Source organism: Sus scrofa, chromosome 7 (assembly GCF_054392235.1).
Source record: "Sus scrofa isolate SSC_HxYL_T2T_F1_AM1 chromosome 7, Sscrofa_HxYL_maternal_Yorkshire_Landrace_v2.0, whole genome shotgun sequence".
Taxonomy (NCBI): Eukaryota; Metazoa; Chordata; class Mammalia; order Artiodactyla; family Suidae; genus Sus; species Sus scrofa.
In genome coordinates this window covers 732717-757225 of record NC_139389.1, presented here as the reverse complement: position 1 = coordinate 757225, position 24509 = coordinate 732717, and the positions used below count along the sequence as shown (strand labels likewise).

General features: G+C 54.4%; 1 long non-coding RNA gene across 22 annotated transcripts in view; it reads left to right on the top strand.

Annotated features, from left to right (window-relative positions):
• The window catches only part of LOC102158724 (uncharacterized), a 135716-nt gene that overhangs the window by 20724 nt on the left and 90483 nt on the right, over positions 1-24509 (top strand). For 10 of the 22 annotated variants that reach the window (XR_014809407.1, XR_014809410.1, XR_014809408.1 and 7 more), the window contains 2 exons: positions 1585-1679; positions 4623-4787. This is a non-coding gene — a long non-coding RNA (uncharacterized LOC102158724). Of the gene's footprint in view, positions 1-1584; positions 1680-4622; positions 4788-9848; positions 10441-10623; positions 11404-12368; positions 12545-15958; positions 16101-18914; positions 19082-19173; positions 20920-24509 lie in introns of those variants that run through there. The other 12 variants (XR_014809416.1, XR_014809409.1, XR_014809417.1 and 9 more) reach the window with 7 other exon arrangements.

The window sequence follows — 24509 nt, the reverse complement described above, 5'->3', positions numbered from 1 at the left end:
AGCACGTCATAACCTTTTAGGTTTAATGCTTTGGTCTAATGCTTTGTGTGCGAATACATGATTACTTGTGATTATGAGGCTAGAGGGGAGCCTCTTCAAAATAGGGTTTTTGTTTTTGTTTTTCCTAATTTTTCTTATTTGCGAGGCTGGTGGATTTACAAGTGAATCCTTGTGAAACTTTCGCACATTTGGCAAATACACACGGAACGGCGGCCACGCGCCAGGAGCTTTGTGGGGACGGTAGATTCAGAGGTGAACCAGGTGCAGTGACAACGCGGAAGGGCGCACGAGGGGAGCGCAGGGGGCTGTTCCGGCCTGACCCCCACCCCCCACCCAGGTCCTATATTTGAGTCCCGCCCCCCAGGACTATGGGGCTGAGTTTGCGGGGGGGGGGGGGGGGCTTCACAGAGGTGATTAAAGTGCACTGAGGTCCCGAGGATGGGCCCTAATCCAAAGGACTGTGTCCTCGTGAGATGAGGTGATCAGGACACACACACAGGGGTGGCCACCGGAGGCCACCAGCAGCAGGTGCACGTGCCAGCCCGGGAGGGAGGCTCTCGGGAGACCCGCGCTGCCGACACCTTGACCTGGGCGTCCAGCCTCCAGGCTGTGAGGGGAATAAACGCGTGTGGTTTCAGCCGCCCCGTCTGGGGCCCTTTGTGGTGGCAGCCGGAGCAGAGCAATGCAGTCGAAAGCTCCCTCTCGACAGGGAGGGGAGGCTGTGGGGCTGAAGGGTAAAGGGCCACGGGTCAGCTCGTCCAACGAGCGCTGCGGGCGGGAGCTGCGGGAATGCTCCCTCCTGCCCCGACGGGGGCCACGCAATCCTGCTCTCAGCGTCCTCCCTGATGCACGGGAGGGGGGCCCAGCCTTGTCCCCTCATCTCCGGGCGCACAGGCAGTGCTTGGGTCCGCTCTGAGCAGACGGGCTCTCAGGACCGAGGGGTCTGTCCGGGGTGCAGGGAGGAGGCAGGGCTCCTGTTGGGAAGAGCTGAGGTCCTGCCTTCCGTCTCCTGTTTGTCTCTGGTAAGTGGGTAAATGTGGTTTGCATCACTCAGAGCCTTGGGAATGTCTTCTGGGATATTTTTGGAATGGGCAAAGTTCAGCACCATCTGGAGCCAAAATGTCCCCATTACCGAGGCCGTAGCATCCTCGGGTTCATGGCCACGTCCAGAGTGCTGTGCACGGGCGTGGAGCGGACGCTGCAGTTCACCGCGTGCCTGGGAACCGAGGGAAGGCTTCAGAGAGACGAGACTGGTGTGCCTGCCTTCGGGTGTGTTTTCTGTTTGGGGAGCCTGCAGCCACGGGAGGTGGCTGTGCGTGTTTATGAGGCCTTTCCTCCTGGAAGGATTGCGCCTCCTAAGCCTTGCTGTGATCTTCTTTCTTCTTTGACCAGGACTCCACTTTCAAGACCGGTTTAATCCAGCGTCCCTGAGGCTGTTGAGGGGAGTCAGCTATAAAACGGGTTCTTGAAACACAGTCTGAGGACCCCTAGGGTCTCTAGGACCCTTTCACGGGCCTGCAAGTTCAAAACTACTTTCCTGTCGTACCAAGTGCTGATGCTTTTCTCCTTCTCACTCTCCCACAGTGGATTTTCCAGAAGCCACGTGACGCGTGACGAGCTCTTTGCTCAGATGCGGTGGAATGCAGCTCGCTGTTCTTATGTTCTGCAGAACGTTCTAGGTGAATAGGGTTAAGGGGCACGCATGTGCATTTTCAGAAGTTAACTCAGCTTTCAGTACTTCTGTCTTCCGACTGGTTATCTTCTGTTACACCTGCTATAGTCTCCCTAAACTGTTTTTTTCCAAAATCTCAAATTCCCTTTGCTGTCATTAACGTTATGTTGTGAAGTATGAAGACTCTCTCCCTAGAATCAGAAATTAGATAGATCTTTTGTAATTTCTAGTATTTAGCATTTTAAAAGAATAATAATGAAAAAAGAAAGCAGAATTTTTTTCTTCTTTTTTTCTTTTTGTCTCTTCTAGGGTGGCTCCCGCGGCATATGGAGGTTCCCAGCCTAGGGGTCGAATCGGAGCTGTAGCCACCAGCCTGCGCCAGAGCCACAGCAACGTGGGATCTGAGCTGCATCTGCGACCTACACCACAGCTCACGGCAACGCCGGATCCTCAACCCATTGAGCGAGGCCAGGGATCGACCCCGCAACCTCATGGTTCCTAGTCGGATTCGTTAACCACTGCACCACAACGGGAACTCCCAAAGAAAGTAGAATTTTTTTTCACAAATGGAATGTGCTTGTGTGCACAGAAACTCCAAGAGACTCAGATAGCAAACCAGCTGGCCCTGAAGAGGGCATTTGGTATAAAAAGCAGGGACTTGTACTCACGGCGACAGGCGTTGTAAGACATCCAAGCACGAGCACACTCACAATGACCTCTCTTCTCAAAATCAGAGTATTTTTACCGAACAAAAAGTAGAGCCTGATTAGTAAGGCAATAATAAATACATGGATGAATGAATAAATAAAACAGTAATTCCTCTCAAATTAATGTATAGTTTTAATGCAATTCAAAGCAAAAATCCCATTAGCTTTTTTTTTTTTTTTTTTTGACTGGACAAATTTGCCTAACATTTGTGTGGAGAAGTAAAGGCATGACGTCTGACAAGGTATTTGTGATAATGCAGATGAGTGGCCAGGGGTTTGCATTTACATAGTTTTAGGACTGCCTTTGAAGCTACGGCGCGGAGGGAGCATAGGATGGACAGATGCTTTTGTGGAACAAATTGAAACATGGAGACGCTTCATTTATGCTGAAGATGCCATGTCATTTCATCCGGGGCGAAAACATTATCGATAAATAGTGCTAGACAGATTGGCCGCCCCTGTGTAAGAAAAACATCATACATAACACCATAAATAATCAAGAGCTTCAGGCAGTTTAAATGTACAAAAGTAAAATAAAATGCTAGAAGATTTACCATCCATTTATGATTAAAAAAAGAACCTCTTCAGAAAGTGGGCACAGAGGGTACCTTCAATGTTATGAGGGCCGCACAGGACAGACCAACAGCCAGTTAGCATCGTACTTGGCAGTGAAAAGCTGACGGCATTTCCCCTAAGAACAGCAACAAGACAGGGATGCCCACTTTCACCGCGTTTATCCGGCCTCCATCTGGAAATCCTAGCCGTGGCAACCAGAGAAGAACAAGAAATGAAAGGAATCCACTCTGGAAAAGAAGTGAAACTGTCCCTGCAGATGACATGATGCTGTGTAGTCCCTGGAGTGACCTGAGGATTTTCTGTACAGCAGCGTGGCTGGACCTAGAGATGAGCAAATGAAGTCAGACAGAAAGACAAATGTGTGACATTGCTTGTGTGTGAAATCTTACGCAAATACACAGCTGAACTCATTGACAAAGCAGAAACAGACTCACAGACATAGAAAACGAACTTCGAGCAGGGGAAGGGGGGGCGAACCGGGGGTTTGGGATTAACACATACGCACTATAGAAACGAGATAAACAGCCAGAACCTTCTGTAGAGCCCAGGGACCTCTACTCGGTGATGGAAAAGAATCTGAAAAGAAGTAGACGTTTATGTGTAACTGAATCACTTCGCTGTACACCTGAAATCCACACAACATTGTAAATTAACTGTACTTCAATGACATATTTTTAAATCCTAGGAGAAAATATTAGAGAGTAGTTCTGTAATGTTGTGATAAAGACGACTGTCCAAACTGTGTAGGAAATGCAAACCTCTAAAGGATAAAATTGACAGATTTGATTATGTAAGTATTAAGAAGCTTCATTTTTGAAGGGAAGAGACCTGAGCAAAGTTGAAAGATAAAATATTAATTACAATGGGGTAAAATTCTGTATGTTATTAAGAAAAGGCAACCTGTTTTTCAGTGAACAAATTATATGAATAAATAATCGACAGAGGAGTGCACCAAGAAGACGTGGTACAGATACACAATGGAATATTACTCAGCCATTAAAAGGAACGAAATACCGGCATTTTTAGCAACATGGATGGACCTAGAAATTATCACGCTAAGTGAAGTCAGCCATACCATGAGACACCAACATCCAGTGCTTTCCCTGACATGTGGAATCTGAAAAAAGGACAGACTGAACTTCTTTGCAGAACAGATGCTGACTCACAGACTTTGAAAAACATTTGGTCTCCAGAGGAGACACTTTGGGGGGTGGGGGGATGTGCTTGGGTTGTGGGATGGAAATCCTGTGAAATTGGATTGTGATGATCATTGTACAGCTACAAGTGTGATAAATTCCTTGAATAAGAAAAAAAAATCAATAAAAGCTTTTAAAAGACAAAAAAAAAAAAAGGCAACCTGTTTTTCAGTGAACAAATTATATGAATAAACAATTCACTGAAGAGAAAATATGAAAAACTATGTACAAAAAAGATGTTCAAAGTCACTAATAGAGAACAATAACATAACCTTTGGCAAAAAAAAAAAGTCAAGATTCTTATGCAGAAATACAACAAAACGTATGTAGACTTTTTTGTCTTGTTTCAACAACTTTTGGGGAAGACATTTCTAAATATTATAGTTCTATCTAAAACCGATACTATTTTAGAATTCGTCTTACTCTAAAATGAAATGACATTTATTTATCATGCCTTTTGTTGTCTTTAAGGTTGACTCATTGGCTTAACGATGGGAGATTTGGAGGGTCCGCTTTCTCGAGCCACAGCTGCACCGATTTCGAACAAAGAGCCGCGAAATGTGAGCGGCTGTAGCGCGGCGTCGCTCACTCACAAAGGGAGACGTCTGATGGGGGAGAACCTGGTCGGAACTGCAGGTAAGAAGCGAAAATGTGATGAAAGCTCTTCCCTCTCAGCTCCGTGGATTAAGAATTCACCTTCCTGTGTTTAATGCTGCAGAAAAAACTCAGGTTCTAGCAAGGGGCCAGTTAATTTGCGACGTTGCATTTGGACCTGTCATTCAGAGTTTAAAGACGAAGGAATAGCATATTTTCAATGTAGGTGTGATGAGTTCTTTTAAAAACCAAAAATCGCTCCTTAGCGCTTGTCACACGAGCAATGAAAAAGCCACCGAGCCTCTTACAGGGTGAGTGCTGGCGTTGCTGGACAGGGGCCTGCAGGGAAGCTCAGGCAGGTGGCCCTGCGGATGTCCTCGTCCTCGGCCGACCGGTCCTCTCCGGGGTCCTGGCCCAACCGCCTACCCGCTCCACTGTCGCCGGTCGTGTTGGAGCCGCAGCTGCAGGCGGGGCTCGTCTGCAGTGAGTGCTTTTCTCCCTGAGGCGGGAGCTGCGGGTCGGCTGTTCCATCGGGGTCCACGGGGAGCACAGACGAGGCCTCCCTCAGCGAGGGCGGGCCGGCACGCGCTCTAAGCCCCGGGTGCCTTTTGTGAAACTGGGGCTGTGTTCTGGAACAGCCGAGCTGCCACGTGCCCTGACGGCGTCTAAGCGCAATCGACGGGCACGGGGAGCGGGGCTGCCCTGGGGCGGCCAACACGGCCCACAACTCTTCCTCGAGAAGGGAAGAAGCAAGACATGGATTTTGTAAATCTCAACGCTGGGGGACACCTTGTTTACACGCTTTGTGACAAGGGGGCTGCCTCCCAGGGCGGACTGAGCTGCAGCAGTGGTCGGTCGGTCGGTCGGTCGTCTTCAACAAAGGCGTGGATAAAACTCTCAAGTAGCTGGGCTTTTTTGTTGTGTTTTTGTTTTTTGTTTTTGTTTTTGTTTTTCGCAGAACATAAATAACTGACAAATTGTGCTTATCTTGACTTACGTGTTTGGTAGAGCTTTCCTTAAAAAGGAATGAAAAGAGCCTGTCCCATCAAGGGAAATAGCCAACAGTTTTCGTTATCAATAATAGAATTTGAGCTCTCTAGTGAAAATTAGAGTTTTGGAAACTTGTTTCCACCACTGTGAGCTTAAGGTTCCTAAAACTTAGAGCATTTTCAGCTAAAACCAGTGGCAGTATTAACAAATATTAAAAATAATTTGTATAATGAAATGTGTCAAGTTAGAACTAGACCAAAAAAAAAAAAAAAAGAAGCAAAAGGGGAGTTCCTTTTGTGGCTCAGCAGGTTACAAACCCAACTAGCATCCATGAGGACGCAAGTTCAATCCGTGGCCTCGATCAGTGGTTTAAAGATCCGGTGTTGCCGTGAGCTGTGGTGTAGGTTCACAGATGTGGCTCAAGATCCCACGTTGCTGTGGCTCTGGTGTAGGCTGGCGGCTACAGCTCCGATTAGACCCCTAGCCTGGGAACCTCCATATGCCTCGGGAGCAGCCCTAGAAAAGGCAAAAAGACTTAAAAAAAAAAATTTGCAGAAATAGAAAATAAGGCCATGCAGTTCCCACTGTGGCTCGGTGGTTAATGAACCCGACTAGTATCCATGAGGACGAGGGTTTGATTCCTGGCCTCACTTGGTGGGTTGGGGATCCGGTGTTGCCATGAGCTCTGGTGTGGGTCGCAGACACGGCTTGGATCCCATGTGGCTGTGGCTGTGGTGTAGGCTGGCAGCTACATCTTCGATTCGACCCCTAGCCTGTGAACCTCCATATACTGGGGTGCAGCCCTAAAAATGACAAAAAACAAAAGACAAAAAAAAAGAAAAAAAAGAAAAAGAAAAAATAATGCCAGCCTTCTCACTTATTTGCTGTGGACAAAGTGGTTATTTTTCATAAAATGCTTTATTTAGGCTAACACGTAATGGGTTTATTGTTGTTATTTTTAAAAATTGATGAACAGGGGAGTTCCCGTTGTGGCTCAGTGGTTAACAAATCCAAATAGGAACCATGAGGTTGTGGGTTCGATCCCTGGCCTTGCTCAGTGGGTTAAGGATTTGGCGTTGCCATGAGCTGTGGTGTAGGTCGCAGACGCGGCTCGGATCCTGCATCACTGTGGCTCTGGCGTAGGCCGGCGGCTACAGCTCCCATTCGACCCCTAGCCTGGGAACCTCAATACGCTGTGGGAGCGGCCCTAGAAAAGGCAAAAAGACAAAAAATAATAATAATAATAATAATAAACAGATACTTTAAAACTCAGTTACAATTTTGATTAATGATAATGCAGGATCTATATCTGTCATTTTACTGTTTTCTCTATAGCCTGTCTTTTTTGTTCCTTTATTCTATAGAGTTATTTTCTCTATGTTACATAGATATTTACTGTACCATTGAAATATCTCCTGTCATTTCTTCAATTGTGTTTTTAAAAGTTGTCTTCTAAGAGGATGCTCCAGGGGTTATGCTCCACGGCTTAGGCACTAACGCTCTAGTTCAGGTTGATACGGACTCCGTCGCATGTTGTCAGAACCTGTGCAGCTTTGTAGTCCGTCCCCTGCCCCCTTTGTCCTGCTGTTCTCCTTCTGATGACGTCTTTGCACGTTGTATGCCTTTTCAACACAGACTTGTAACTGTTGATACACGGAGTGTCTTTTCAATTTCGTAGGCACAGAAAGAGTTATGATAAAAATACTCATGCTGCCTTTTGTATTTGCCTGTGTAGTGACCTTTACTGGGGGTCTTTAGTTTTTCCTGTGGATTCGAGTTACTGTTTAGTGTCTTTTTATTTCAGCCCGGAGGTGTCTCCACAGTGATTTGTTGCAGGGCAGGTCTGCTAGCAGTGGATTCTCTCAGTTTTTGCCCATCTGAAAATGCTTGATTTCTCCTTTGTGTTTGAAGGCCAGTTTTGCTGAATGTAGAATTCATGGCTGACAGTCTTTCATTCAGCACTACAAACATGTCCTCTCATTGCCTTGTGACGCTTAGGGTTTTGATGAGAAACGAGCTGGGACGTCCCATTGCGGCTCGGACGTAACTAGTATCCAGGAGGGCGAGGGTTCGATCCCCGGCCTTGCTCAGTGGGTTAAGGATCCGGCATTGCTGTGAGCTGTGCTGTTGGTCACAGATGCAGCTTGGATCTGGCGTTGCTGTAGCCGTGGCGTGGGCCGGCAGCTGCAACTCCGATTTGACCCCTAGTTTGACCTGAACTTACCATGTGCCTCAGGCGGGGCCCTAAAAAGCCAAAAAACAAAAAAACAGAAAACAAACAGAAAAAGGAGAAAAAGAAATCAGCTGTATTGAGGAGCCCAGGTACACAGGGAGCTGCTGCCTTCAGGATGATCTGTCTTTTGAAAGCGCGAGTGGGATGTGTCCAAGTTGTGATTTCTTGGAGTTCATCCTCCTTGGAGCTCATTGATCTTCTTGCATGTGTAGAATAATGTTTTCCGTCAAATTTGGGAGGACTTGGGCCGTTATTTTTTCAAATGTTCTTTTTGTCCCTTTATCGCCTTTGCCTCTGGAATCTCCAACGTGGGTGCTCACTTGCTTAATGGGGTCCCAAGGGCTTCTGAGGCCCTGTTTGTTTTTCTTCATTCTTTTTTCCTTCTGTTCCCCATACAGGGTAACATCTGTTAACCTGTCTTCCAAAGCTCAGACTTTTTCTTCTACCTCCTCAAATCCTCTCTTGAGTCCTCTGGTGAACTTTCATTTCAGTTTTTGTCATTTTTTTCCCCAGATTTGCCATTTGGTCTTTTTAAAAATAATTTATTTTTATTGATATTTGTCTCCCATTTTTCTAAAAGGGTGGCAACTCCAAGTCCCTGTGTGTGGCTGTGCTTTCCTTCAAGTGGGGGGCAGGTGTGCAAGGGTGATGCTGAGATGTCGAGATGGATTGCAGCGGGATTTGGAGCAGCAGGTGGAGGGACGTGGGGGACAGCTCATCAGCTTTTTATAAATTTCACCTTCTTTTAGAGATTGGGGTGAGCATGAGTAGCATTTGTCATTTAGTGAAAGTCATATTATCTTAGGAAATTCTATGAGAATAAAACCACCATCCCAAGGATTTTACGTGAACTTTTCTCTTTTTTCTCTGATTTCTTTATCCGTATCGATACATTTGCACAGTCATAGCCTGGATAAACTTGTATTGTTCTTTCACACGTTCACCAAAAGACTGCATACTTAAAAAAGTAAATATTGCACTGGTTCTCCATGTTTGTGGGGTTTTTTTTGGGGGGGCACACCTGCGGCATATGGAGGTTCCCAGGCTTGGGGTCAAATCAGAGCTGCAGCTGCCAGCCTACACCACAGCCACAGTAATGCAGGACCCGAGCCGCACCTGCAACCTACCCCACAGCTCATGGCAACGCTGGATCCTTAACCCACTGAGCGAGGCCAGGGATCGAACCTGCATTCTCGTGGATGCTGTGTTGGGTCCTTAACTCTCTGAGCTACAAAGGGAACTCCCACGTTTGTGCTGTAGACTCGAGCGATGAGCCTTTCAGTTGATGCCAGACTCCCAGCTATGCTGCCAGTCAAGCCGAACCACCCAGACCCCTGGTGGGCCCCCTGCGGCTGGTACTTCTGGCCAGCCACCTGAAATCTCGTGGACGGGCTGAGAGGCTGGGGCTCCTTCCGCAGCCTGGGCCTGCTCCGGGGAGCGGCTGTTGACTCGCACAGGACGTCCTCTGCCCCGTGTGCTCGGTGAAGACCTTTGAGTGTCCCGCTTCCCTGGAGAGGAGGTTGCGGGACACGCCCCAAGCCCCCGCTCCCGGCCCCCTCCGCCAGGGGGACCCTGTCCTCCTGGCAACACAGGCCCAAGGAGCCATGTGAGGCGGGGGAGAGCCGGCGGGCTGGGGCCTCCCCTGGCTTCCCAAGTCCCCAGGATATCGGCGCAGCGCCTCCCCCAGGTCAGCAGCACCTCCTCGGATTCATTACTTAGCAGGTGTGTGGGCCCGTGGCACGCATGTGGCATTCGTCTCTCAGGTGCCACCGCAGCCTCCGTGGCACCACCCTTGCCGTCACTTTGATGCTGCGTCTCTTGCCACTTCCCTGCATCTCTCTTTCCTCCCCGGTCACAGGTCCCCTTTCTTTTGCTTACAGCCAGTTGCCTGTACAAGCGACTGTACTTGCTGGAATCTTTAGCGTCTCCTTTAAGAAGCATCTTGGCGTCAGGAGAGGGCTGGCGAGGAGTAATTACTTGACGGTGTCCCTGGTACAGATGACAGTTGGATTATGCAAGGGTCCCCGGCGTCGGAACATGCTGCTGTTCAGGACGAGGAGCTGGGGTGGGACGTGGGATGCCCTCCCCAGGCCGTGTGCTTTCCCGGGTCCCGTCTGGTAATCCGACGCCTGAGGTTTATGGACTCAGGTCCCTGGGAGCTTTCCCCTTCCTTGCCCTTCGGGTAGCGAGCGCTCGGGCCCGGAATCCTTCCAGTGTCTCCTGCCCAGGGCAGTGCACGGTGCTGGGGCTGGAAGCTGGCCTGCAGCCTCCTGCCCTGTGGCGGGTGCACAGCACCGGCCTGCGCTCCCGGCTCGGGCAATGTGGCGTCGTGGTCAACACACTGGCTCTGGAGTCATCGGGCAGAGTTGGCGCAGAGTCGGTCCTAACGCCGCGAGGCCTGGGGAAGATGTCCAGCCGCCCTGTGTAGGGTCCCCCGGGAGCAGAGCGGTGCTGAGGCCGACCAGGAGGCTGGTGAGCAGGGAGCACATAGGAGGAGCCAGGCCTGCACTAACCCTCGGGGTATCGGGTACGCGGGCCAGCTTGTTCCTGGACGCTGGGGAAGGGATGGCCCTGCAGAAACCCGCCGCTGCTGTTATAAAGGGCGACAGGAGCAATGCCATCGACTGACACGCGTTGTCCTTTTATGCCCCCCAGGCTGCACTTTTGGGCGCCCGTGAACAAACAGCTGCCCAGATGCTTGAGACGGTGTCTCTTCTAGAGATGCAAGTGCGAAGCCTCTGAGGCCGCACGTGGAGGGTCTCTGCCGAAAACCCGACGCGTGCGTGTGGGGAGAGCCCCCAGCCCGACCCGCTAGCTCTGAACGGCCTGCTGCTGTTTGAGAGGGCTGCGGGCTTGTTGGCCAGCCTTGCCCCTTAAACGGAAAACCTGCGAAAGGCAGATGCTAAGAACGTGCTGGAAGTTGACAGTGTGTGCAAAGTCCCTGGTCCTGCCCCTGCAGAGACTGCACAGTCGGGGGCGCCTTCTTCCGGGAGTAACCTGTGCCCGCGCAAAGTCACACCACGCGGTTACTTGGTCTTTCGTTGCTGTCAGTTTTCATGTGTGGCGAGACACCCGCACGACCACATTGACGCGTAGTCCTAAGTGTATCCGAAAGGTGTGCCCCGAACAACGGCATGTTCCGTCTTGCAAAATCGGACTCCTGTCCCCGATCAACAACAGACAGGGCCTCGTCCCCGCCTCCGCGCTGCTCTCTGTCTCCGTGAAGCTGACGACCCGAGAGAGACTCAGGCGAGCGGAGTCAGACAGCGTTGTCTCTGCATCACTGGCTTATCTCTCTGCGCATCCTGCCTCCGAGGCCCAGCCCCGCTGCAGCCTGTGCGAGAGGCCCTTCCTCTTCGAGGCGGGGCCGGGCTCCGCTGTGTGCGTGGACCACGCCGTGTTTACCATCGTCCCCGGGGTGAAGCGGGCTGGCAGGTATCTCCTTGCACCCTTGCTTCTAGTTCTTTGTGGTATGTTTTTCCTGGAGGTAGAATTGTGAGGTCATATGTTAATTCTATGTTTAGTTTTTAAGGACTCATGTTTTTTAATGATTGTTTTTTGTTTTTATTTTCTGTGCATGTGTGTCATTTTTGGCTGCCCTGTGGCATACGGAACTCCTGGGCCAGGGATCAGATCTGAGCCACAGTCTCGACCTGAGCCGGAGGTGTGACAAGGCCAGATCCTTAACCCACTGTGCTGGGCCAGGAACCGAACCCATGTCCCAGTGGCTCCCAGGATGCTGCTGATCCTGTTGCACCACAGCGGGAGCTCCGGACTCATTATTCTTTAATAGGCTTTATTCTCAAACAGTTTCGGGTTCACAGAAAAGTATGGAGAGTTCCCGATTGACCCCAACTCCCTCCCAGTTTCTCCTAATAGTGACATTGTGCATTAGTGTGGAAGGTACCTTTGCTACAACTGATGAAACAGTTATTGGCACATTATCATGACAAAGTCCATGGTTTACCATTTACCTCGGGGAACGAGGGCTGCAGAAGGGAGGCCCAGGAGAGGGTGGCCAGGCCCTCCTTGGGTGTGGATGGGGCAGGACAGGCCGGGTGACCTTCCTTCTCTCAACAGCACTTCTCAAAAGTTAAGGTGTGCGGAAATCATTTGGGAATCTTATCAGCAGGTAGACGCTGTTTCGTTCTGCTTCTCTAACAGTTCGGATGCTGCTCACGCGAGCTGACGGCAGAGACCAGCCTCACGGCAAGGCTCTCCCGAAACCTAAGCCAACACTGGCATTTATCCTTTTTCTCAGGACCCCCCATCTGGGTGTCCGAGACGCGGCTCCACACGCGTGCCCTGGCGTCTTCATTCTTCTTTAAACACTGTTCTGTATCCAGGCCGCCTCGCTTCCTACTGGCAGTCGTTTCAGAGGTTTCTCGTTTTTGTTACAGGCCAGGCTTGCTCACGGGACTATTGCACGTCTGTGGGAAGAGATGTGAGTTCAAGTGAAGGAATGTGCGTGGGCACACTCGTGCGCCGAGAGCGGTGATTATGCTAACGAGCGTCCCGAGGATGCGGCCCCACGGCTGCCGTCCTTCTGACTCAGGCTGAGCGGCCGCCTTCCGAGGTGCTGTCAGCTTTGCACGTGCTGTCCTTCAGCCCCATTATCTTCCCGTCTTGTTCGAGTGCAGTTGTTTTCCTGAGGCCTCAGGGTGGGATTGATTTACTGAGCCTGGTAAATCCCATCTGCTAGCTTCAGACTGTCATTCTCACCTGCCGAGGTCATTGTGGTTGTTGACTCTGTCATCTGCCCTTCTGCCCTGCTCTCCTGGGTTTATGTCCTCTTCATATTTGATATCTCTGTCCCTCCGTCCATCCATCCGTCTGTCCACCCATCCGTCCATCTGTCCGTCCGTCCATCCGTCCCTCTGTCTGTCCAGCGACTTTCTATAGTGTACCCTACTGTGTGCAGCCTCTGTGCTAAGCTCTGGGTACAGGGGTGAGCAGAACAGAAAGGAATCTGGGTTCTCCTGGAGCTTTCACTGGGGTAGAGAAGACAGACACTAAACCAAGACGCACGGGTTACGGGGACGGCATGGTACTGACAGGTGCCACAGAGAAAAGGGAAGCGGGGACGACGGATGGGGTGGGGGCAGCCAGAGGAAACCGTGCGGAAGGGTGGTGTCCGCGCGGAGACTGGAGGGTGTTTCTATCCAGTTCTTTGGAAAACACGGTGAAGAGGAACTCAGCCTCTCTGTAGGTTGACGTTGATGCAGTAACTGGCACCTTTGGGGTTCACCTGACTTTCCACTGAAACTCTATACCTTCAGTGTCTAACCTGCATTTCTCCACACTCTTCTGTTTTTTTTTTTTTTTTTTTTTACTTTTTAGGGCTGCGTGTGCGGCATATGGAAGTTCCCAGGGTAGGGGCCGAATCAGAGCTTCAGCTGCCGGCACCACAGCCACAGCAACACCAGATCCAAGCCGCATTTGTGACCTACACCACAGCTCACGGCAACACTGGATTCTTCACCCACTGAGCGAGGCCAGGGCTCGATCCCGCGTCCCCATCGTTGCCAGTTGGGTTCGTTACGGCTGAGCCACAGCGGGAACTCCTCTGCTTCTTAAAGACGTTTGAGGAACATGGGAACCTGGATGCTAGGCGTCCAGGGCGTTCTGGTGCCGGCCGGTCAGACCTTAGGGAGATGAGGCCAGCGTGAAAGGCAGTTTTCCCCTTGTGGCCACGGCTGAGCCGGGACGGCTGCTGTGGCGGGGGTCGGGGACAGGACTCGTGGGCTGCAGCTATAAACTGCAGGTGAAAAGACCAAAACTCCGGGAGAGTCAGGATTTCCCTGGGGAAGGCTTGGCAGAGGTCCCTCTGCACAAACCCTCCCCTGGGGTCACCGTCTCAGTCCAAACCCAAATCCGCCCCTCTCTGCAGGGCTTGGTTCCTGGAGGACGGAGCCTGTGCAAGGCCTGTTGGGGCTGCAGGGTGGCCCTGCCCAGGTGAGCAGCTGTTATCTTCAGACTCACCTGCAGGCTGCAGTGTTGCCACGACTCTCTTCTCATCCACACATGGGGCTGAGCTCTCCGAGCCCAGGCTTGGCAGAGGCTTCAGGCTGATGCCGAATTCACACGGGAGGCAGAGCGTGTGAGGTGACCGTGCGCACGGAGCATAAAGGTCACACAGGGCCCGCGTCAGGCCCCGAGTAAGCAAAGCGCCTCTTGGCTTCTCTGGCCCAGTTGCTTCATCTGTAAAGTCCGTGGACCGGGCCAGGTTCTCTCCAGAGCTGCTTCTCCGCCCCTGAAATTCCGGTGCTGTGCATTGGTTTTATTAGCGGCAACCGGGGCAGCAACACCTTAGACCCCGTTTCGAAGAAACTTGTCACGACGGAGGAGGAGCACGTGACGTGAGGAGGGGCTGGGGCAGGACAGGACGCCGGGAGCTCAGAGGCCCAACAGGAGGCGCGGTCCCAGTTGGTGAGCAAGGCCAAGGGGTCGGGACGGGACCGCTGGATTTGGCGGGAAAGCTCCACGGCGGCCGCAGCGGGATGGGGTGGCCTCCGAGCCTGCTGGGCAGCCGGACCCCGACCCCCCCCCCGGGGGGGGTCTCCAGCGCTGCTCCCAGACCCATTGGCACCGTGCGGGAGGAGATGCAGGTGCTGTCTCCTTTCCAGAGGGCAGAGCCGTGCCACCTTCGTGCCGCCCTGGTCAGAATGGCCCTTTGTTCTGCTGCTTCGTGACTCATGACTCTGCCATGAGGAGGCTTATGCAACCTGGGGCGGCAGAGCCCGGGAGCAGCGTGCGATCCTCGGAAAGCCGGCCCGGCCTGCCGTTGCGCAAGAAGCAATTAGGGACCCAGCCGAGGCTTGCTGGCCTCCAGGCCCAGCCCCTTCGTCGGCTCAGCAGTGCTTGAACCCCGTGGCAGGCAGTTCTCTGCCAGCCCGTCAGTCTGCGGAGTGCGGGGCTGGGACCCGGGCAGGCGCAGGCCCACTGCTGTTCCTCCTGGGTTTTTGTCCTGCAAATGCTGGCCCCGTGGCCGGCCTACGCCGCCCTCTTTTCAGAGGAAAAGTTGTTTTTAAAGCCCTGTACAAATGGATTTTTAAAATTCCAGTTCTTTGAAAGTAATTCTCTGCACCAATCCATTATTTTCTAAAGCACATCTCAGACGTGGTTTTAACCGTGAGAACTAAGTGGGAAGAATTCATCCCGCTTCCGGGCAGCTCCCAGGATCCGCAGGGGAGGCAGGACAGCGGTGCTGTCAGGTCAGACCTCTCGGGCGCCTGCGGCAGAGGCCGCTGCCTGATCTGCCCAGACGCCGCCGCTGCCGATGGGAAGCTCTCCACCTGCCTCCCGGTGGGCCGGGGCCTCAGAAGGCCCGCCAGTCTCCTGCCCCCGGGGCCCCTCTCTGCAGAACCAGCGAGCTCCCTGTGTCTGTGCTCCGTGGCCTGGCTCCGAGGGGCCAGAGCGTCGGGCACGACAGAAACGTGTGTTTCTTGGGAGGACCTGCCGAATGGCCTCCTGGGGTCTCTCTTGGCCGCCTTCCCGTGAGGACGTTACCCCAGGGGATCCGCAGGGAGCAGGGGCGCGTGGACAGGGGCGCGTAGACGACGTGACAGGGTGTCGTCTTTGGGAAGTCTGGTAAAATCGCTCGAGTTTAAAATGTGCTGGCGTTGGAGTTCTCTTGGTGGCACAGCGGAAAGGAACCTGACTAGCGTCCATGAGGACGTGGGTTCGATCCCTGGCCTCACCCACTGGGTTAAGGATCCAGCATTGCCATGAGCTGTGGTGTAGGTCGAAGACGTGGCTCGGATCTGGCGTGGCTGTGGCGTAGGCCGGCGGCTACAGCTCCGATTGGACCCCTAGCCTGGGAACCTCCATATGCCGTGGGTGCGGCTCTAAAAAGACAATAAATAAATAAATAAAATGTGCTGGTGTCTGTCTCCATGGAAACAGGCAAAGGGCCCGACTACCCAAAAGAATGAGAGAGTTTCTGCCCCCCCCACTCTCCCCCCATTTCCTTTGTTTTCTTTCCCTTTAGGTAAACTGTGCTTATTTAAATTGTGACGCAGTGAACAATAATGGTAAAAAATAGTCCTCACGACCAGAAGAAAACACGCAAGATGAAAGACGAAATACTTTCCGCCACACCCCGACTCTGCAGCCCCAGCCACTACCCAGAGGTGAGGCCGCAATGCAAGCATTCGTTGAAATCATTCTGAGCATTTTGTCTACGAGTGCTTTGGCGTGTGAGACACGCGGGGGGTCTGTGCCGAGGATGGGGCCCCTGCCGTGTCTGCCACACCCGTCTCCTTTAACAAGCGCTTCCTGCTGCTGAGCGGCCACAGCGAGGTGGTATATGCCAGCTGGTCTAAACCGGATCCATAGGTCCGTATAGACAAGTTGTCTGCAGTGCGGGGGTGAGGACGCAGCACCGCCCCCTGCACACGTGCACTTGTGCCCAGGTGAGAGAGGGCACCCTTGGCATAAATGCCTGGCAGTGGAATTGCTGGATCAAAGTTTCTGTGCATTTAATAGGCACTGCCCAGTTGCCTTGCAAAAGATCGCACCAAGTTACAGCCCCATTAGCATTGTATGAACAGTCAATGTCCAAAACCAAATCCACCTTCTGTCAAACTCTTAAATCTGTGTCAACAGACGAAAAAAAAAAAGGCAAGTCATTATTTTTCCTCTGCATCTGTGTTACGAAGGATGTGCCTTCTTTACGATGGGTCCTGATCCCCGTCCATTTCTATTAGGTTTTTAGTAGTTTGGTAAATTGATTTATCAAAGCTTTTATTTATCAGCTAGTGTTTATTTGTCAGCTAGGTCACGGACACATTCCATACCTGCTTATTTTTTAAGCACATAGAAGCTTACAATGTTTGTGGAGTCGAATGTACCTGCTTTTCCTGGGTAGCTCGTGGGGTTTCCGCCGGGCTCCGGGAGCCCTGCTTCTCCTTGCTTCTTTCCCGCGCGGCTCCGGGCTGCTTTTCCATGTGCGCGCCTCTGCCATCTCAGACCTGCTCTGGGGGTGGGGTGAGCTGGGGCTTCAGCCCAGGGGGGCCTCTGCTGACCCTTAGGCCTTTGCACCTGGGCCTCTTGCTCTCTGCTCCTCTGGACACACATGGGTTCAGACAGGCTTCTGTGGGATCCAGGCAGGAAGCGGCCTCATTCTCTTCTGGGATTCAACACTCAGCCCCTTTCTCGTTGCGGGGAGCCCTGGCCTGTGTGGTCCGGGGGGCCTCAGGGAGTAAGGGCAGGAAGAAGACTGAGGGAGAAGGCAGAACGGAGGCTGCTGGCGGGAAGGGAAAGGCACCCGTTTCAAATGGCAGAATCACTGAAGCCACAGAGCTAAGCGGCCCGTTTCTCCTTAAACTGTGTCAGCAGCAAAGACAGACTCTCTGGGCTGAAGAAACAACTCAGCAGACGAATTCTGTTTATCTTTTGTTTGCCCACTTCTGCTCAGAAAGCGGGAAGGGCAACACGACTTAGTGGCTACTCTCGTTTCAGCCGTGTTTCTGCCATGCATACTCTTGTTTGAACAGATGAACATTCTTGTGGGAAGTTCAAGAGCTCACGTTCTAGCCCGGTTTCCAGTATCCGTCCCGTGGTTCCTAAAAACCCAGGTCTTTGTGCTTAAAGGCCAGGACGCTAATTGCACAATCAGTAGCAGCAGAGGTTCCTGTTTCTCGGCGTGAGTGATGTGATATGCGTGTTGGCAAAGACCCACAGACTTTGATTTGCAACATAAATAGTATAATCCTGCAGATCAAATTCCAGGTAATTTAGTTAGAAGGTACTGAAGGACGCCCCCGCCCCCGCCCCGGCCCCATGTCTCCCTCATGGCGAAGTGTGTAATTTGTACAATAATTACAAGCTGATTGATGAGGATTTGATTTCATCACTAAGGCTAAGCTACTTACCATTAGTACTGATCGCCACGCGTGCCCTGTGCCCTGCAGGTGGATGTCGGTGTGAGCTCTGCCCCCTCCCGGCGCCCCCATGAGCCCCTGAGACCTGCCCCATTGGGCCGGCCCTGCAGAGGCAGAGGCAGGGGCTGGGCTGAGCTGAGGGCCTGGCCTGGGGCCACACAGCCCCGAGTGACCTGCAGGACCAAAGGGCCCCAGCTCTGCTCCTCCCGACGACAGGCGCGGAGGTGGTGAGAGGCAGGCGCTTTCTCAGGCGGGCGAGCCCCATGTCAGCCAGAGGAACCCGGGTCCCTCTCAGTGTCTCCCCTGCACTGGTTCTGCCACAGAGCCTCACCCATGGGCCCCAGCAGGGGTCCCACCCATGTGGCCACCTGCAGCTTCAGGCCGAAGGCTGGACAGTGAGCAGGGACAGGCCTACCCCTGCGGGCCAGGCGTGTGTGACGCCCCCCCCACCGCCCCCAGCTCTGCAGTGACGTCCCCACGGCAGCCGCTGGTCGGTCATCCTTGTTGCCCGGCCGTGGTTGGCCCCCCGTTCTGTTCCCCCGTTTAGGCCCCTTCACCCCCGTCCCCCGTGTGAGTCTCACATCTCTTCCTCGCTGCTCAGGACGCTCGGCCCTGGGACCGCACTGTCCCCCCGTCCTCCCCACACACCCACTTTGACACAAGCTGAACTCAGTGTTTTTATTTATTTGTCTTTTTGCCATTTCTTGGGCCGCTCCCGCTGCATATGGAGGTTCCCAGGCTAGGAGTTGAATTGGAGCTGTAGCCGCCGGCCTACACCACAGCCACAGCAACTCGGGACCCGAGCCGCGTCTGCAACCTACACCACAGCTCACGGCAACGCCGGATCGTTAACCCCCTGAGCAAGGCCAGGGATCGAACCCACAATCTCATGGTTCCTAGTCGGATTCGTTAACCACTGCGCCACGACGGGAATTCCTGAACTCAGTGTTTTTGGGTGTCTCCTTCGCCTGATTTCTGCAGAAGAAAGCCCTTTACACCCAGGTCTGCCGGGTCCACCACCGCCTGCTTCCAGCGCGGCCCCTGTGCTGTGTGTGCCTCCAGGCGGTTCCCTTCTGCGTCTGTTCCGACCTTCAGGCACCCGACGTCCCCCAGGCACCACGTCAGCGCGAGTCTAACTCCAGGGCATGAACCCCAGGGCTCGGACGTGAGGAAAGGGCCCTTTCCTCAAAACGCTCCTTCCCCTGGGCAGGAGGTGCTGCCCGTGGCACGTGAGTCATGACCGTGGTGGCAGGGCTCGCCTGTGCCGCAGTGAGGCCTGAGCAGCGCCACACGCACCCTGGCCTCTTGTCCCGTGTTTCAGAGACTCTGCTGGGCTGGCTTTCAGTTCCAGCTGTGGCCCTGCCGCCCCGGCCCCCGGGGCGATGGAACATCGCTGACCACCTGCCCGCCGCCCGGGGAGCATCCGTCTCTCCAGGGACAAGCTGCAGAGTCTATGTGAGTTTCTCTCAGTGAAAGGAGTCCCCTGAGGCTGTTGTCCTCCTTCTGGCGCCAGCCGAGAGGTGCTCCCGCTAAGCCCAGGGTAGGTGTTCCCTGGGTCCCCGTGCAGAGGATAACATGAGCTGTGCTGGAGGAACCCAGCGATTCACCAGCGCTCGGGGGTGACAGGGACAGACACCACAAGTGGCACTGGGGGACGCAGTCTGTCTGGACCGCTCTGTTCCTATAGGGTCTGCGAGCTGCAGGGATCCTGAGCCGATGCTGGTGGCCAAGGTGCTGTCCCGTGTCCCTCCGGCTCAGGACCAGCGCCTGCCCCCCCCAGAGCGCTCCGAGCTAAGGCCACCACGTCTTCTTTCTTCGAAAGGGCAGCCAGGGCCTCGGAGCAGGGCTGGCTCCAGAGCCAGGCTGGCGGGGCGAGCAGGGCCGCGGCCCCCCGGGGTCCCTGTCACGGTGCTCTGTCCTCCCACCTCCCCGGAGCCCTGCTGCCCCGTGTGGACTGTGTGTTTTGTTAAGTGCTGCGTTTGCTTTCTAACGCGATAGCGGAAGGAATTCCAAAGCAAATTTATTCTAGTGCCACGTGTCTGTTTCACATCCTGGGACAAAGGGGCAGTGGCGACCTGGGGGAAGCTGACCGTGGCCTGTGGGCAGCAGACGTGCCCACATCACCGTCGGGGCTGAACTCGCTGCCGCTAACCGGAGCGTCTCCTTCACGCCTCACACCTCCGCGGGGAAGCTTAAGCCTGGCCCCAGGAACTTTTCTGAAGACTCTGCCGCTCGTGTTGTCTGTGGACACTGCCTTTGTCTGTGGGCGGCGGGGCCTCTGAGGCCCGCGGGCCGGCCCTCGGCGCTGCTGCCCCGTGGGGTGGGGGCGTGGGGTTTGTGATGCGACGTGACCGCCTGCGTGTCCTTGTGCCTGTTTTCTCTTTGTGCCTCTTGGACAGTCTGTGCCCCATGTTTACTGAACGAGTGAACAGAATGACTCAAGCGGTGATATTTGAGGCAGCAGTGGCCGGGGGGCCCCGGAGGAGAGGGGCGGGAGGCCCCGTCCAGCAGAGCCTGGGGTCCCTCCGTGAGTCACTCTGCAGGCAGCCAGCTGCCGCCGATGTGGGCCGGGCCCTGAAGCTGTTGCACCAACTGTGACTAAAAGATGGGCTGGTTTCAATTTCCTGTGACGATCAAGAGAGCTCCGCGGGCAGGCCGTTCCCAAGGCCCCGTCTGCGAGCACGGCCCTCTGGCTCCGAGGGGCGTGACTCGGAGGGCGCCGGGGCCCCCAGACCTCCCTCTTTGGTCGCCAAGTCCTGCTGGACTTGTGGCTGGCGTTTGGGCCCGGGGTTGACCTCTGCCGCATCCAGGTTGGCAGGGGCGCCTGCTGACGTGTGGGGAGCTGGGCGGGCGGGCGGGCCTGAGGGGCAGGGAGGGAGAGGGTTGGGGCGCGGCCCTCACCTCCCCGAATCTGGGCCGAGGCCTGAGGGCTTGCTTCAGCCAAACGCCAGAAAGAGCCAGGTCACCTTGCCTCTACAATGACGAGGGCTTTTATTGCGTTTATAAATGTCCCCAGAGGCTATTACTCAAAAAGGGTTCAGCTAATAAATGTGAGAACTAATAATTATCTCGTTTCGGATTGCTGACTTGTGTAACTGCCATCAGGGGTCAAAGGTGGCTCGTTTGCTCAACCTCCCCAGCATCCTGACCCTCGTGATGACGGTCGTGGGGTGCAGGCCGGGGTCAGGGAGCAGGGGTGTCTTTCCGCTGCGGCCGCCTTCTGGAGTGGGTGCTGGTGCCCGGCGTGTTGGACAGGCTGGGCCTGCGTCCCGGCATCCTGGGGTTCCATCAGGGCCCCTCTTGGGTGACCTGTCCTTGCAGGGGTGTGGGGCACTGAGCCAGGCCTTACACTGGTCACACCCCAGAGTCGTTCTGGGATCAGTGCAGCGCCAGGCAGCAGGCGGGGCAGCAGCAAAGGCCGTTCCTCTCCCTCTTGGCCCCTTGGTCCTTTCTGGGCCCACCGGCCGTGTGAAGAGAACGGTGTGTCTGAATGTGTGTCCTGGGTGTGTCCCCGTCGAGGGCGCTGGTGCAGGGGGACCAGGGCCGGGCGCTGCCTGCCCCAGGCTGGGGAGGGGCTGCCCAGCGCGGCGTATGGATCACGAGGCCTGGGGACCTTCATCTCTCCTTCGAAAGTCCCCCCACCTCTTTTGGTTTGGCCAGAATTCCTTAGGGAAAGCTTTCCTTCCCTTGACTTAGGCTGCGACTGGGAAGGATCTGGGCTTGGGCGGTGCAGTGCGTCTCGGACTCACTCCCTGTGAGAATGAGTGACTCAGATCGGGGACCCAGGTGTGAGCCTCACACGGCAGCACGGCCTGGGGACAGCACGGCGCCCAGACCGACCTCTGTGGTCTTGAAACCGTGTCGCCATCACGAGGAAGATTATTCCCGTCCCCCCAAAGCCGCCTGTGCCCCGAGAACCTCAGCAAGGATCTGCTTTCTGTCCCTCGGCCCTTGTCGGTGTCTTACACGTGGAGGCATCTGGAGGTGATCCCTGGGGACTGGCCCTTTCACTCGGCCGGCGTCCTGGAGCCCCAGTCACCGAGCTTGGTGGCCCTGCCTTTGTCACCACATAGTGTCCTCTGTGCCTTTGTGCGAGGCCCCCTTCGCTGCTGCTTGTTCCCCTGGCGACAAGAAACACAGGTGAATGTTGGGGGGCGGTCCTTCCCTGAAAGGGGGGAACTGGGGTCCTGTAGCAGAACCCCAGGGACCCCCCTTCCCCCTCGCCCTCCCCCCTCCCCGGCCCAGGGACAAATCAGCCCCACTCCGTCTGGGCCTGAGTCCCACTGTCCAGGGCCAGAGCCCTGAGAAGGGACGGCCTGCTGTCCCCCGGGAGGGAACCCCCCTGAGGAAGCCCAAGGCAGGACAAAGGTTCCCTCCCCCCAGAAAGGGCGGGTCTCTGCGGGGTCCTGGGCCTGAAGACCCGCCTGCGTGGATTGTGTTAGGTAACTCCTGCTCCTCTTTGGGTTGGTGTTTTCAGGGCTCTTCTCTAGTTTCCAGATTTGCCCTCCTACCCCTTCCCGTTCCCACGCAACCCGATTTCAGGGTCTGATGTCAGCACCTGGGTGTTTCCTCTGCTGACACGTGCCCGCGGCCGTGTCCAGGCCGCAGAGTCCTGGCGCCAAGTGCGTCTTCAGGTCTCACGTCCACTCTGCTACCCCGAGAATTGCCTTCGACATCTTTGGAGTTTGTTCTCAAATAAACACGTGCAGGCCAGGTCAGGCCCCTCGCCCCAGCATCTGAGCACCCCCAGGATCTGAGCACTGGCCTGGGAGCCATCCCTGCAGCCAGGAGGGCAGCCCTGGAGGCTGGGCTTATCCTGAGTCCTCGGGAAAGCAGCCCAGCCTCTCCAAGCCTTGGCGTCCTGTCTGCAAAGTCATGCTGGTGTTTCACTAACTTGGAAAGCTGGGATGCTGAGCCGAACACGAGTTGTTGAGAGCGTGCCCTGGCGAGATGGTACCGGAGTTACATCCACTGGGAAGACAGGCCGTGCAGCCGTGTCCCTGTGCCCCAGGTCTTCAGATGTCCCGCTGTGTCCGTGAGAACTTTCATTATGCTGAATAACGCTCTAAGGAAGCCTTTCCCTAAAACATACCTTTGCTTCCCCGTGGATTGAGTTCAAGGGCAAGGAAAGGCACGCATCCGTCAGCGGGACACCTGTGACGCCCACGCACCGGGAGGGGCGCTGGGGGAGGGGCCGGCCCAGCCCTCTTGTCCCCCAGAGGCCAGCAGGCGGCCCTTCCCCTCAAGTCCCGAGCTGCGAGAGACGAGAATTTAGACTCGTGTTCTCTGCGTGTCCACTCGGAGCTCTACCTCGACGGGACGGGACAGGACGGGACAGGGGTGTGATGTGGGCGTCCGTGGGCGTTGAATACGTATGTTAGTTTGGACCCCAGAGAGATGTGACCAAAAGGCTCCATTCCGGCAAAGCTTCTAAGTTAAGCGTCTCTGGAGAAGAGCAGCGGGGGTGGGCTGGGGGCGCCAGGAGTGCTGAGGGAAATGGGGTTTGATGTGAATGTTTAGGTTTGGCCGGACTCTGCCCCGGAGGAGGGAGAGGGCAGTTGGCCAGTGAGTGTGAGCCGCCAATGACAGGCCGCATTTGCTTCTCAGCACCCGCCATCCTCACGCCCAGTGGCAGGGCCCGGAGGACCGCGAAGCAGCACTTGGAGGTGGCAGAGCCTCTGCCGGTTTGAAAGAGGCCCTCGAATGGGGGGGTGCAGGGTGACAGTTTTGACCACTGTCTTCTTAGAAGACCCTATTAGGGTCATTTGTTGACAACATTAAGAATTAATGAATTATGTCATTAAGCCTAACAACAGCTTAATGGTTTCATTAAAGGACTATAAAGCTGTGACTTAAGAGAGAAATCGGGTGCCTTAGAGGCAGGAAATATTTATCAAAGGGCTCTTTGGGGTCTAATTTCTAGAACCCAAGCAAAGCTCGTTATAAAGAATTAAAGAATTAAAAACAGTAAAACAGAGGACTGATAGCTGTGTGTTCGGTGCCACCAAAGTCCCTTAGTATCTAAGAAAGTTAGTCGTGTGGGTGCACTGTGTTGGCCTGCTTTTCTTTTCTTTTCTGGCCCACAGCCTGTGGAAGTTCCCTGCCCAGGGTTCGAACTGGTGCTGCCACAGCAGCATCCCTGAGCCGCTGTTTTGACAACACCGGATCCTTAACCCACTATGCCACAAGGGAACTCCATTGTTGGCCCTTTTCAAAGCTAAAAATGGAAGGCAAATTATTGTTCTTCCTTCCCAGTGGGGAGAAGGCTGTTTTTGTTGTTTGGGGAAGCAGGCAAGGTGTGGGGGGTGAGTGCCGCCTGGTGGGATCCTTCTGCCCCCCCCCTGCAAAAGAGGGGGGTAGGTTGCCATGGGCACCGCCCGCAGGGATGCTGGGGGGCTTGGTCTAGGGCGAGTCCAGCGGACAGCTGTGGGGGATGGGGCCGGGATCCAAGTTCCCAGGAATGAAAAACCATTTTGCAGCTCGGGAAGCTTGCCTGCCGTTTAATAAAAGTGAACGGAGACGCTTAGTTCAGCTAACTGAAGAGCGCCACGAACTTGAGGCCAAAGTATGTTTTGGTCTGAACGGTCCAGATAATTGTTACCATGGAAAGAATTTGGAACTGGAACGATTGGTTTCCACCTGGGTCTGTCAGGAAGG